The sequence below is a fragment of the Notothenia coriiceps genome, unplaced genomic scaffold, assembly GCF_000735185.1.
Source record: "Notothenia coriiceps isolate Sejong01 unplaced genomic scaffold, NC01 NC01_scaffold00036514, whole genome shotgun sequence".
Taxonomy (NCBI): domain Eukaryota; kingdom Metazoa; phylum Chordata; class Actinopteri; order Perciformes; family Nototheniidae; genus Notothenia; species Notothenia coriiceps.
Window position 1 is genome coordinate 203,373 of NW_011369215.1, and position 5,484 is coordinate 208,856.

At 38.1% G+C, this 5,484-nt stretch overlaps 1 protein-coding gene across 1 annotated transcript in view; it reads right to left on the reverse strand.

Annotated features, from left to right (window-relative positions):
- Positions 1-2,568, reverse strand: part of rab27b (RAB27B, member RAS oncogene family) — a 69,951-nt gene extending 67,383 nt beyond the window's left edge. The window contains exon 1 of the mRNA XM_010792643.1: positions 2,312-2,568. The gene's annotated coding sequence lies outside the window, so the exon portion shown is untranslated. The remainder of the gene's footprint in view (positions 1-2,311) is intronic.
- Positions 2,569-5,484: the final 2,916 nt, after the last annotated feature.

Genomic DNA, 5,484 nt, shown 5'->3' on the forward strand with positions numbered 1-5,484 from the left:
CGCTAATAACGTACCGGGACACCAAACCGAGTGAAACCAGGCATCGGAGGGAGGTGGCACGAGACAGTGGTAAACTGGTACGGTCTTTCGCCTGGTTTGGGCGGATTTTATATCCCGGTTTACCTCGTCGTTTTAACATTGCTATTGCTTTGTCATGTCCGGGCGCCGCGCGCGCCGGGAGATTCATGTGATTGGTGTTGGTCCGCGTTGCTCGCAAAAAATCCCCAAGCTTTCAGACACGCCCACCTCCAAGATTTTCAAGATTTTTTTTAAAGCTGCTGTGTGGACGGGCCGTTATGAACACTTTAAAACACTTGCTGTGTTAATCTGCTAAAGCCACAACAATCAGGATTTATCTCCATTAATGAATTCATCTTTTTATGAAATGCAACGTTTAAAAGCAGCGCCTGCCAGTGTATAACAACGGTGGAGATAACAGCGAGAATGTAATCTGTAATTTCCATTATGGTCCATCAGTGAGGAATCAACTTGGATTGATGTTAGAGACGTAATATAACAATAAAGTAGCCAGCAGCTCAAGGGATCGGAGTGAATTACCAAACCAATAAAAGGCAGCTTCCACTAATTACCTTTGCTCCTTCCATCTTAGTTTACAAACTGATTTATGAGTCAACAAATACAGTCAGTCTAAGAGAGAGACTCATTGCTGCCACAGAGGAGCTTCAGATGAGTGTACTCTTACCGGGGGAAACACCTGGATGTGCAGTTTACAGTAAAACAAGTCAGATATGAAAACTGCAAGTGGGCTTAGCGGTAGGCCACACTCACACTGAGGTTGTTCAATTCAGCACGACTCCATAACTACTTATCGGTGTTCTACAGTAGGACAAAGCTTAACTCAGGGTTCATACACATTTTCACCAATGACTTCTCCATGACCTTTACCTAATTTTCCATGACCAAAGATATTACTCTCTCTCAGCGTTACCACTGAAAATGGTTTATTTACAGGAAAATAAGGTCTGCATATGAAACATGTTGTACAAAATACCTCGTCAGTTAAATGTCATTTTACGTTTCATTACTACGATACAGTATTTATTATCATTATAGTATTACTATTTCGGTGATTAGATAAAATGTAAATTATATTTGATGCAACTTTAGTTACATTTCCATGACCTTTCCAAAACTTTGGGAAAAATATTGTTTTCCATAACTTTTCCAGGGCCTGGAATTAGCATTTTGAATTTCCATGACTTTTCCAGGTTTTTAATGACCGTAAGAACCCTGTTAACTGATGTTCAACAGGTCTTATTTTTAGTTTATGATCAGATTTTGAAGCCGTATATGTTGACAAAAGAGAGGAATGTAGAAATTAAAGTTAGGGACCGTCTCCAAGGGTCAGGGGTGCTTTCAACATTTTTCTGTCAGGCTTTCTATCATGTTGGATACAGGCAATTAGCAACAGTTTAGCCATTTAGCAACAAGAGCATTAGAGAGATCCAAGAACCGATGTTTGTTTAAAGTTCTGGCAAGGATTTGATGCTTCAGATCACCCCAAAGGTGTTGAATGTCAGAGTTCTGTGCAGTCCAGTCAAGTTCTTCCAAGCAAAACAGGGAAAACCATTTATTTCAGGAGCTTACTTTTGGTCAAACATTTGAGGTGTCCAAAAAGCTAGACTGTGCTGTAGCATCATTGCACATAAAGGGGTCGAATAAGAAGCTGCAAGAGATTAAATTGATTAGTTGTCGACTATTAAATCAATCAGGAATCAAGTTATGTTTTTAAAACCAGTTCAAAGTCAGAAAAATTGTGATGCCTGCTTAATGTTTTCTGTAGCTTTAAATAACACTAAACAACATGTCACCATGTTCTGACACAAACCAAGCACCTCATCGATTAATCGAATAATCGAACGATTAACCGACCTTAAAAAAAAGATTATTTGCAGCCCTAAAAGAAAATTAAATGTATAAACTTATCAGACGTTTCCTAAAAAAAACTTGTGAATTTCATTCTGGTATACAACATCTTGCTAGCCATGTGAAATAGCTATCCCATACACACACGTGTCTGCAAACGCCCACTCTCACTACAAACACACGCACACCGTAAGCAGTCATTTGCCTAAACAGCACACAGAGGTGCATCGCTTTGCATGTACTGATCAGAGATGAGGCTTTGGAGGCTGCAGACACTTTGCTCCTCAGCAGATCCGTGCTATGACTCATACTGCCTGCCTTCCCCTGATGCTGGGAAGTAACGCGGAAATCAACAAAAAGCATCTGCATCAGACAAAACCCCGAGTCTGAAGCACGACCAGGTAACATTTCTTTCTGCACTTACCTTTCTTTGATGTTACAGAAACTCAGATCCTGCTCGCAGGTGTGTGCTGCTGCTGCTGCTGCTGTTCTTCTCCTCCTACTCCTCCCAGACGGCGCATCTCTCCCTCGGTCCTGATGGAGAGGAGAATCAGCGGGGAGATCACCAGATTGTGCCCGGAAATCGGTGTGACAGCCTGGCGGAGTGTTTGTGGGGTTCAGCCTGAAGAAGTGTGTACCTCCGAGAGTGCAGCAGAGAGTCTGATGGATGTCGCTCGGCTTCCTCGAGGGGTGGAGGTTTGACGCTCATGCTGCGTTCAGGGACACCTAATAAATTCGGATTTATTAGTTGTTAGTAAACAGGTGCTAACATTCAAGATGCAAGGCTTTTATTGTCATTTGTACATAGGCCTAGCTATAGTGTAGTTATGATGATTAAAATATTAGATCACAGGCTCCTCCAACAGTGCAAAACAATACAACAGATAATAGTAAATAAATAAAATAGAATATAATTGAAATAGTGCAGAATAGTCTACAAGTAACATGGTTCCGATTATTTTTTTGTTGTTATAGGTATTGTTTTTTAACTAACAATTTAATCCTGAGTTTATTTTTACAAGCACAATTCTTCCTTACAAGGTTAAATCATTACATGCAAATCACTAGTTGGGAATTTATATCATGGTGGATCAGATTTTTATGGAGGCCATAGAGAGATAAACAAATATATAAAGGCCACAAATAACGCATAACTTTGTACCATTAATTAAATAAATGGTTCCCGTGTTCTGATTATTTTAAGTAATTTGAGGCTTCAGTTTAGTTAAATCGCTGAATTTTCCGACAGCTAAATAATTTACTTGAGATATTAATATTATTCAAAGCCACTTTCATGTTTTCGTGTCACAATTGCAGTCGCCAGAAGTTGAAAGCTAGCTAACCATAACTTAGTTTAACATTTGTAATTTTACTTTACCACAATCTAATACATCTAATACAATTGTGACTTCATAAATCTACAAGTGGAACATTTTACTTAAAATAGTTTCTAAGATAAACCTTATCAGTCGATTTTAGGCATTACTTCTCCACCACTAAATGTAATAGTGACAATTCCTGCAGCATGTGAAGGCAGCATCGTGTGTAACCTGAAAAGACGTGAACCCTCAGGGTCCTAGCGCCTGCCCTTTACTTCTTCATTCACTGTGGCCTAAACGCTCAACAGGTGGAAACAGACAACTTGAACTAGTATTCTCACTTAAAAGGAAAATATAATAAATGAAACAAGAAAGACATTGTTTTAATCAATTCAGATGAAAGGATGCTCCTTTTTCCACTTTATGTAAAGGAGAGGGGAGGGGTAATAATATATGGAGAGGGAAAGGGTTCTTTTAAATCAGGTAGAGAGCAAAACTGGGTAATAAAGGAGCCAACTACTAAGTTTAAGATTTTCACAATAATTTATTCAGGAGAACATAAAAACTTGACTAAGAAACTAAAATCAGAGCTGTCTAAAATATAATCTCAGTAAAAAGATAGTCTAAAACTATTTTAAAATACAATTAAAACAATACAAACAATTCAAATGTTAAAAGGGTTAAAAGTATTTTCTTCAAAACCAGAGTCTTTCCAGGGCTGTAAAGGTGCTCCGTCGTAACTCTCTTGGACTGCCGCGGTCTCTTAATTCCTTGTTCGCCTGTGCATACGACATTAATTTATTTTAAACTGTTCTGTTTGTTTTCTAACTCAAAACACTGGGTCATCAACTACTCAATACATCCAAGTCTATAGATGATATGGTTCAATACTCTAATGTGTAATGTATTTATCCAGTATGAAAATAAAAAGGACCATATTTCTGAATACTGTCTTGAAAAATACAAATATTCACAAAACTTTGGTTTAAATAAAAATGTAGGCTAAATTCCAAATAAAACAACAATGAATCCTAAAAATCCTATTTGTGCAGCATGAGTCCAGAGTTGGGTCAGCAAAGACCCCTTTACTGATAATAGGTTGCTAGGAAACAGCTTAATTTCCTGACGCTGCTTGCAAACATTGTAACAGGAAATAACTGGAGCCATTTTGACGGTTTACATTTAGTAAAGCACACTGATGAGCAAACCAGCCATGGTATATGAATACATAAAATAATGATCACATATCTTCCTTACAGAGACAAACTTGCGTAATTAACTTAAACTCAAAGAAAGCATATGGTGATGCGTCCAGTACAGTCCAAGAAAACAATGTAAGGGGAACGTTATTTGCCCAAGATTGTTTACTTTATGAGCAATATTGGTAGCAACACTACAGAGAACCTGGAATACGGAGTGCCTACCAACATCTAAATAAATACATAATAACAGAATCACTCCCTCTTCTAGATACCTCCTGTACTCTTTCTACAGGACGGAAGAAGAACAGAGAAAATTGCGAGAAGGGCAAACAGGCAGGCCAGGCCGAAGCATACAGACAGACAGAACAGAGCTCAAAGTCACCAAACTTCCCGATAAAAACAAAGCTTAAGCTGTAAGAGATTAGGTCTAATTTATCATTTTTAAGCACTGAATATTGTAAAAATGAGTTTTCACAATGAGAGAGATAGTGGAGATATTGGTGACTTTGGCAAGAAACCTGATAAAAGAAAATGTGAACAACATTTTGTCGTACAGACGATGAAACAAAAAAAACAACAGCATTTCACTTTCATTGAATGATGTGATTGCATGCATTAAGCTGTTAACAGAATCACTATATACACATAACTTAAACTGGCATACACTAAATGTAGCATGTATGTGGTACAATTAAAGGGGCCCTATTGTGCTTTTGGGGGTTTTCCCTTTCCTGGAGTGTGTTTTTCAGTTGTTGTGCATGTAAATGTCCACAGTATTGATATTTACATGTCTAATATGTGTAATATGTAATTGTAAAGCGCTTTGAGCACCTGTAAAAGCGCTCTAATTAAAAAATGTAATCCATCATTATTATTATTAAATGGTCTGCAAAGGCTAACATCCTAAAGATCCCTCCAGAGGGAGTTTTTCTCCCTCCAAATACTCACTACATGACCAAATGTGTGATAACCCACAGGTGAGGATAGTCCCGAACAAATACACTTTCAAGTCCTGTTTAGAAAACATTTGCTAAAAACTACAGTGCTCAACTGTTTTAGGAAAGCACTGGGTCCTT